Source organism: Dermacentor andersoni, chromosome 2 (genome assembly GCF_023375885.2).
Source record: "Dermacentor andersoni chromosome 2, qqDerAnde1_hic_scaffold, whole genome shotgun sequence".
NCBI classification, from domain to species: domain Eukaryota; kingdom Metazoa; phylum Arthropoda; class Arachnida; order Ixodida; family Ixodidae; genus Dermacentor; species Dermacentor andersoni.
In genome coordinates this window covers 221,776,144-221,785,727 of record NC_092815.1, presented here as the reverse complement: position 1 = coordinate 221,785,727, position 9,584 = coordinate 221,776,144, and the positions used below count along the sequence as shown (strand labels likewise).

General features: G+C 45.3%; 1 long non-coding RNA gene across 2 annotated transcripts; it reads right to left on the bottom strand.

Annotated features, from left to right (window-relative positions):
• Positions 1–714: 714 nt before the first annotated feature.
• Positions 715–9,105, bottom strand: LOC140216223 (uncharacterized). Of its 2 annotated transcripts, none has more exons than XR_011892922.1 (3): positions 8,900–9,105; positions 1,517–2,179; positions 715–830 (listed from the first exon to the last, which is right to left on the bottom strand). It is a non-coding gene; the product is annotated as an uncharacterized lncRNA (long non-coding RNA). The 2 variants fall into 2 exon arrangements; XR_011892921.1 differs by having other exon boundaries at positions 8,904–9,105.
• Positions 9,106–9,584: the final 479 nt, after the last annotated feature.

Here is a 9,584-nt window from a genome sequence, read left to right as displayed (position 1 = left end):
TCCCGACTGATGTTTGTGTTGGTAGGTTGCAAGCATTGCACTTTCTTTCCTTTCATGTGGGCAGTTCCCACATATGGATGTCATTTAACATATTGTATTCATATTGCCTTTGATCTATAAATTTCTAATTCATGCTTATAACCAGGCCTACCAGCTCTTGTCCTGTATATTTATATAGCCTTCTCATTTCTGCATCAACACTGCACATATATATAGCAAATTGGAGTCATTCTCCATTATACCCTCAAGCACTTGAAGTAGACACTGCAATAACCCCAAGGGAGGGGGTACAGTAACGCGAAAACCTTATTGGGCTTGTAGTGCTGCTGAAGGATGCACACATACCATGTATGCTAAAATTCTCAGCAGACATTCCAAAGTTTGTACGAGTTCGACTTTAGCTGGCTAAACTGAATGATTCATATTGAAGGCAATTCTTGCAACACGGTCAAACTGAATGAAACTGGACAGCACAATTAGCTGTGTTCATCTACCATTTATACGACTGCTGCCCCGAGCATTTTGCCTGTTACTTTGCCTTTCGTTTCTGTACTATCAAGTTCAAGTACACATGTACTTTATCACTGTACAAGTAGAATGACTTCACGGCTTTTCCTGGGCATTCAACAGTCACTATTTATTCCTATAAACCTTCCTGCATGTGAAGGCAAAAAAAACTTATTAATTCATGCTGGAAGTATAAAAAGACAGGTATTTGCACAGAAAATGTTTATTTTGAGCACCGAGGTTCTTGCTGATGTAGATATGGTGCTGGCTCCCTCCTTGCCCGAAGCATGTGCTTGCTGTACACAGCACCAGATGATGGCTTCCTAGGTCAAAAGATCAAATTGAAATAAGAGGCATTTTGTTTTAGCTCCGGAAAGAGAAAGCAGGATTGAGACATTAACATGTATAAAAAAATACTTGCCTAAAGAAAAATTAATACACAAGCGAATTCACTAAAGAGGTTCACTTTCAAGAGCAAAAGTATGGTTACGATGAAAATTACAAGGACGCTTCACTGCTCATTGACGTTTCGGTTCAGTAGTTGTTGAGCCACGAGGGTTAGCATGCTACATCTTGCATATTATGTTTTGTAGAACAATATTGCACTTTGAACAATGTAGTGCCTATTTAAATGTACTGACAAGGAATGCTGAAACTCCAGGCTAGTTTGGTCTGCACAAGATATGATACAGACACTGTACTGCATTCATTTAGTGTTTTTGTCACTGATCTCATGCACAAAGGTCATTCACACCTATCCTACATGAAATGCAGTTTCTTTGAAGCTTCATCTAGTCCTTGAATTTGCTGCATGCTTATGTCTAAGGGAATTCGTTTGGTTCCTTTTAATGTAGTACATCTAAGCAACTGCTATCAAATGCCCATAGTGTTCCCTTGCATGTACAAAACATATTTGGCCCTTTCAATGCACAATACTCATTACATTTGACACTTGGGACTCATGCAAGGCCCCATTTAGTATTATATGCTTGTCCAAATCTGATAATACCTTCATAGCTGGGTCATTCCCATGCCAAATGCCTTATTTATTACTGTGACCATCTCACACTTTTCCTTTAGAATCTTCTTGTCCACTTTTAAGGAAGCATCCCACGACACAATGTCTCCATCCTAGTGGTGCTATGGAGTTAACTTATGTGCTAGTTGTAGCAGATGACGTCAACTGAAGGCCACTGAAGATAAAACTCTCTGCGAGAATTCCTTTTGCACAATAAATGCAAACAATACAGAATAGTCAAAATATAGTTATCTGGCAAGACTGGCTGCATCCATCATCTTTGTTTGGTGCAATTCTGAGGTGGCTCCATGTTACAAGACGCTTGACGATTATTGCCATGTGACTGTTCGGGACTCTATAAAACACAAGAATTGCCTTACTCCGGCCTTTCTCTTTGTGCAGCAGCCAACGTTATTATTCGTCCAATCGCACCGTGTACTGTTCGTGTGTCCATAGACTAAATTCTTCACCACATTGTTTTTGCGGTATTTCGTGAGTGACCCATGAACTCATCTTGGGGTGGGACTTCTTTGGCGTCTGCTTCTATCTCTTGTCGTCAGCGCCTCACACAACTGGATGCCACTGGCAATTCTTTTCCTAACCACGAAGAACGCATTCGTCTCGTCACCTCTTCCGATTACGTTCTTTGGCCACCTAGAGAAGAGATTATAGGTGTCAACTCCTGTAACATTGTGGATGGCGGCGTACTCATTTTACCCTATGACCATACCCTATCTCGAGCAATTCTGATTACCCCTGGCCTTATTCGCTTCTCTGAGGGGTCTGCATTGCTTACTGCAATAAACCAAACTCTCGAACCCCAGCTGTTGCCTCGTGGATCAATTGTCACTTGAGCTGTTGACACTCATGTCGTTGCAATTGTCACGAAGACAGCTCAGTGTGTTCTTGCGTCTATTACCGTGCGCTGAACAAAATCGTGCGCAAAGATGTTTACCCCGTGTCACGGATGGATGATGCACTAGATTCACTCCATGGTGCTGAATAATTTTCTAGGCTTGACTTTAGACCAGGCTACTGGCAAATACCGATGTCCAAATCCATCATCATCATCATCATCATCAGCCTGATTACGCCCACTGCAGGGCAAAGGCCTCTCCCATACTTCTCCAACTACCCCGGTCATGTACTAATTGTGGCCATGTTGACCCTCCAAACTTCCTTATCTCATCTGCCCACCTAACTTTCTGTCGCCCCCTGCTACGCTTCCCTTCCCTCGGAATCCAGTCCGTAACCCTTAATGACCATCGGTTATCTTCCCTCCTCATTACATGCCCTGCCCATGCCCATTTCTTTTTCTTGATTTCAACTAAGATGTCATTAACGCGCGTTTGTTCCCTCACCCAATCTGCTCTTTTCTTATCCCTTAACGTTACACCTATCATTTTTCTTTCCATAGCTCGTTGCGTCGTCCTCAATTTAAGTAGAACCCTTTTCGTAAGCCTCCAGGTTTCTGCCCCGTACGTGAGTACTGGTAAGACACAGCTGTTATACACTTTTCTCTTGTCCAAATCCGACAAAGAAAAAATGACATTTGCTACCCCTGATGGGCTCTACGAGTTCAGTGCGATGCCTTTTGGACTCTGCAATGTGCCTGCCACATTCGAACGCATGATCGATGTCTTGTGTGGCTTGAAATGGAAAACCTGTCTGTGCTATCTCGACGACATTGTGTTTTCAACCATGTTCTCACCACATTTGCAACGTCTTGATAAAGTCCTTGCCTCTCTTGCAAATGCTGGTTTGCAGCTCAACACACGCACGCACGCACGCACGCACGCACGCACGCACGCACGCACGCGCGCGCGCACACACACACACACACACACACACACACACACACACACACACACACACACACACACACACACACACACACACACACACACACACACACACACACACACACACACACACACGCACACACGCACACACACACACACACACACACACACACACACACACACACACACACACACACACACAAATGCAGTTTCGCCAGCAAGGCTATCAAAGTTCTGGGGCACATAGTCAGCAAAGAAGGTATTCGACCGGACCCCGAGAAGCTTACTGCCATCCTCGAATTTTGTGTCCACTGCGTCAAAAAGACATGCACAGTTTTCTTGGACTTGCTTCTTCCGGCACTTCATATGCAACTTCGCTACGCTTACGTCCCCGCTCCATCAACTCCTCGCCAGTAATGCGCCCTTTGTTTCGTCCGACGAATGTGAACATGCTTTCCTGCTTTTGCAACATGCCCTGACGTCAGACCCAGTACTGAGCCACTTTGATCCGACCGCGCCCACCATCTTTCACACCGACGCTAGCAGTCAGTCTCGGTGCCATTCTACTGCAACGTGACAACACATTCCGCGAACGAGTAATTACTTATGCTAGTCGTGCACTAACCAGTGCAGAGAATTACTACACCATAACCAAGCAGGAGTGCCTTGCTGTTGGGCAGTGCAAAAATTTCGCCCATATCTTCATGGCCGCCATTTCACAGTCGTTACCGACCATAACACACTGTGCTGGCTTTCATTGCTAAAGAATTTATCAGGTCACCTGGGTTGCTGTGTGCTTCACCTACAGGAGTACGATTTCAATGTCACCTACAGGGCTGCAAAGAAGCATCAAGACACCAATGCTCTCTCTTGCTACCCTCTGAAGAATCATGACGATTCACCATAACCTCTCCGTGATTGTGTACGTCCCGAGTCCTCTTCATCGGCTTTACCCATTGTAACCCTCGAATGGCTAAGACACGACAGCCCATCTGTCCTTGTGTCCCACCAACGCATCGACCCATACTGCTGAACTATTCTCCAACGCATGGAAGATTCTTCGTCACCTCCAAACGCCTGACTTCGTCGACAACTTAATCAATTCAAGCTGCACAATGAGGTTTTACATCGCAACATTTATCACATCGATGGCAACAAATGGGTCGCGGTCATACCATGTTCTCTGCAATGTGAGGTGCTTGAAGCCTTTCATGATCATGCGACGACTGGTCATCTAGGCTACCACAAGACTTACAACAGAATATGAAGTCGCTGCTCCTGGCCTGGCCCATCTTCAGCCGTTGCGAAGTATGTTGCACCCTGCGTTCATTGTCAAAGCCGCAAACGACCAACAGCTCCTTCTGGCTCTTTACAACCTCTGCCTTGTCCCGCTTCGCCTTTTGAAGTAGTTGGAATAGACTTGTACGGTCCTCTTCCCACGACCTTACATGGCAATCGTTGGATTATAATGGTCATAGACCATCCAACATGCTATGCGGAGACAGCATCTCTACAATCCGGGACTGCTGCTGAAGTCGCCGATTTCTTTCTACACAACATTATCTTACACCGCAGCGCTCCGCGCGTTCTCCTCAGTGACCGCAGCAGTCTTCCTCTCTTCTATCCTTACCGAAGTTCTGTGCGCCTCTAACACAATTCGCAAGACGACTTCCAGTTACCATCCGCAGACCAACAGCTTGACGGAGTGTTTTCACCATACCCTCTCTGACATGATTGCGATGTACATCCGCCCTGGCCACACGAACGGGGATGCAATCCTGCCGTTCATGACATTCGCCTATAACATGGCTACGCAACGTACTACTGGCTTTTAACATTTTTTCTTCATCTATGGCTGTTCACCAAGTTTCATTCTTGATGTATCATTCCTTTCGACTCCTGTACCCCCATCAGTTCCTTTCTTGGAACAGTTTGTGTCTCGCCTCGCGGAGTGCAGTCGCCTCGCCCCCCTTAACACAGGCGTCTCCCAGGACGCTCGCAAGTTTCGTTACGACTCGACCCACTGTGCTGCGACTTTTTCTCCTGGTGATGAAGTTCTTTGGACTCCTGTGTGCGTTCCTGGCTTATGCAAAAAATTTCTGGTGTTTTATTCGACTTTCCGCGGTCGTTGAGCAGACATCACCTGTCAATTACCATGTCTCGCTTGTTAGAACGCCACCCGATTCCCGTTGCTGTGGCACAGAGATAGTGCATGTCTCCCGCTTAAAACCAAATACTTGACGCATTTTATAGTACTTACGCGCAGCCAGGCGGCCGCTTCCACAGCGAGAGAGAATTAGCATGGGCACAACACATGCCTGACTTTCAACTTCATCATCTGCACATTTTTTTCATCTGCATATATCATCACTAGCAGCACAGTTTAATCCTCGAGGTAGTAGTCCGAGCTTGGCTGGAATAAAGCGGTTCCTTACGATACATGTATATATATATATATTTCTTGCACTTCAAGAAACTTCGTTTGACCTCGAAGACTTGAGCACTGAAGTAATGGCACTAAGTAGATACAAGACCTCATAGTAGGAGACAGTTCAATTTCACAGCCTGAGTCCCCTTGCTGGTGTAATCTTCCTTCGTGTAATTGTCGCATACTTGGCTATCACTAACACTGCTTCGCCTATCTGCAAAACTGCAGCCTCTTTTTTTTTCTGCTAGTCCGAGCATAAATGCTGCCGCACATGACTGCTGTTGATTCTGATTTCGAGTGAATCTGGCTTGGCCTCATTATGGTTACTGAGTGAATTATAGAGAGAGAGAAATAGAAGAGAGGAAAGGCAGAGAGGTTAACCAGACACATGTCCGTTTTTCTACCCTGCACTGGAAAACGGGGTATAGGGATGAAGAGAGAGAGTGTTCCACAGCTATCATGCACTAAGATTAAAAAAACACAAAAAACAGTTCTGTTACTCGAAGAAAACCTAGTGCATATTGTTTCCAGTAAAGTGGAGTAGTAGCCAGTAATTCTTTCGTTACTGAGATTTAATTTGGTAATTACAATTATCTAACTCGAGAAGTACTCTCATAATTTTCAAAGTGTCAATGAGGCATTTGTTGGCATCCCAAAATGACATCTAACTGCAGTGTTTTCAGTGACATACAAATTGCGTACAATTTTACCGACTGGAAAATAACCTCACGAACTATGAAAAATACCATGTGAGTGAACTCTCACCCGCATCATAAAGCAGTGCCCTCAAATAAGCTGATTGAAAGTAACTGCATTGCCTATCGCGAACCCGAAGAGACAGCGCACCACCTTGATAATGGTACGGAAGGAGCCCCAACAGCAGGTTTCGCAGCTTCTCCTTTCTCTCTACGTCACACTTATTATCCCTCTCTCAAGGCCGACTGATAAATGATAACAAAAGCACCTTGATAACGAAGCCAAAGTGCAGCTCTGACCACACACGAAATGTGAAGAGCAATGTAATAGGCACAGAATGTTTCAAAATCCAGACTTTGCTCGCATCGCATCGAAAGAGTGCGGGCGAAGTTATATTTCGCACCAGAAACTTGCTTCGGACCAAAGCCAATATAAAGTGAGCGTTTTATTTTTCATGAAAGTGTACACGTGCTGCAAAAACAGGTTCGTGTCAACAAATAAAAGCGAAATAAACACACTGGAAAGCGACCAACTTGTAGAGAAAAGGCAAAACCAATGCGTTCACGAAATTAAATATACCACTTCTATGAGCCGAACTGGCAATCAGAATGTCGGCACACACACACACACACAGACAAAAAAAACTGTGTGCTCTTACTATCTAATAATTCGTAAGCTGCGTTGAACATCAGCCTAGAGGGCGTGTTCAAATAGGTCTCCTTTTGCAGCTACGCAGTACTGTCTGTTTTATCACACCTTTAGTGGCTTTCTTGATGACCGATGCCGGAATTCTATGGCAGACATCCGTTATCCTTACCTTGAACTAATGTGACGTCCGTCTAAGCTGACGTCCGGCACAATCTTTCACATAACCCCAAAGAAAGAAACTTAATGGAGAGGTCAGGTGACCTAGCCGGCCTCTTTACAGGCCTTCCAATCTATTTGAAAAGTAGCACCCAACCAGTTTTGTGCTCGGCTGCTGCTGCATGCAGGTGGCCCATCTTGCTGATACAGCAGAAGTGGAAGATGTGACAGCGGGACTTTGCTGAGAAACTCATCAACCACTCCTTCAAGGATTTCGTTCACATAACGCTGTCCAGTCAGTGCGTGATTGAAGATGGTACTGATTATTGCACTGGCGTAAATTCCAAACCACACATTGAGCGACCACTGGTACTGGCGCCGATTGCGCTGTACTTAATGTAGATTGGAGTCCCTCCAATAGTGTGCGTGAATGACAATGAATGTATATATGATGGCACCTGAACTGTTCTTTTGCACAAACTCATCATGCCACAGGTTCTTAGTGTCAAGATGTAAAACTTACCAGACCCAGCTTGTCAGTTAACAATATACACTATAGTATTAACGTCTAAGGTTATCACTAAGATGAGTGCTAAAACCCCTTAATGCTTACATAGGTCCAGAATTCACAAGTGGCTGTAATATCAACGTGCAAGTGCTCAGAGGGTTCCTGAAGCACTCTTGAGCACATGAACATAACTTCCAGCCGGGATATACACGTGCGATGGGAGACAATGACACGTTACAAAGCCATACACAACACCCTTTCTCACAAAACCTTATAACACTAGTAAAATTTGTTGGCCAAGTTACGATTTATCCTACTTTGAAGCAAGCACATAAAGAGAACATCCCAGTCTTCATCCACGATTAAATCACCAGTATTAAATGGACCCACCTTAAGGGTTATTTGGCAACAGCATGTGTATGTCCATGCTTGTATCGTTTATTGATTGTCCCGCTCTAGTAGAATGGACGACCACGCAGCCTGATCATGCACTTTGTAATGAAGCTTCTTTCTAGAAAATCACAAATACCGACCGCACACACAACCTTTGTCACATCTGCACAGAGCACTCGAGCGTTACGCTGCGGAGAAAGGTTACCAGAGAATGGCTGTTGACAGCGCAGCTATATTGCTATGTAAAGGCTCATATTACTATGTAAACGAACGCTTTTTCCCGCGCGTTTAATGATGCCGCAAAGCACTCATTTAGCGACTTCATTCACTACCGCCCTTAGTCGGCGGACGGCAGACCTGAACCATGTGTCAGGAATGTGCGTTTACATTGCGAGATAAATGATGAATACTCCTTATTTTCTCTAAACACGTGCGCGCACATGCCGCACTTGGGTCATCTGCCATTTACACATTCTGCCGTGTAGCAGCACCGTAACCAGGTAATGTTACGTTTAAGTGATTGTGAAAAAGGCTCTTACAAGTTTGAAGGAACCTAAGATAAACAGTGTCGTCTAATATGCGTTCTCGGCGCTAGTACACTGTAGCACTGGCTGATCGGTGCGGCGGTCCGCGGGATGCGTCACAAGGAAAATAAGCTGGTAAGGAACATGGAAATGAAGTATCAGGCAGCCGAAAGCGTAGGTTTGCATCGTAGAGGCACATCGAATGAAAAAGTGAAGTACTTACGATAGCTTACGCTAGCACAAGCCCCAAAAAATAAACGATCCACATCTTTGTCCAGTTGTTTGAGCTTGCCATTCTGCCGCCAAAACCAAAGACGGATGTGACATCACGGACGCGAAAAACAAAGAATGAATGCGACATCCCGGACGTGACGTTTGGGTGAACCTAACGCCTGCGTTCCGTCGACCGGGTGAACGCAGACACTTTCCTACTGAAAATCTGCGACTTGGCTTTATTTGGGCTATGAGTGGCACCTTAATCCACGCTCCAGAGCTGACTCTCATAGAATAGAAACAAATCTGAAGGCTATGTTTTAGCTGGCTGAGCCAGCAGCGCGGCTGTGCGTGTGTGCGCGAAATGCCCCCCTCCGCCTCAGTTCATCATTCTTTGAGCCGATGATTTTATCCTTGGCGCACTTAAATTTACACCACGCTTCACCGTGCGAATATTCACTCCAGCAATGTCGTCTTATCCCGACACCCAATCACCGGGCATCGGGACGAGCCTGAGAGTGGAGGGTGTTTCACAGTGCACTGTACTAACATGGCTATGCTGAGAAACGGAGAGCAATATGATTGGGCGATCCTGGCGCCGACATGAAAGTAAAGAAGGGAAGCATGGGTAGATGGCACGCTCCAGTGTGTCGAAGGCGAAGGCGTTTGATTGAGATATCGCGCTGGGCAC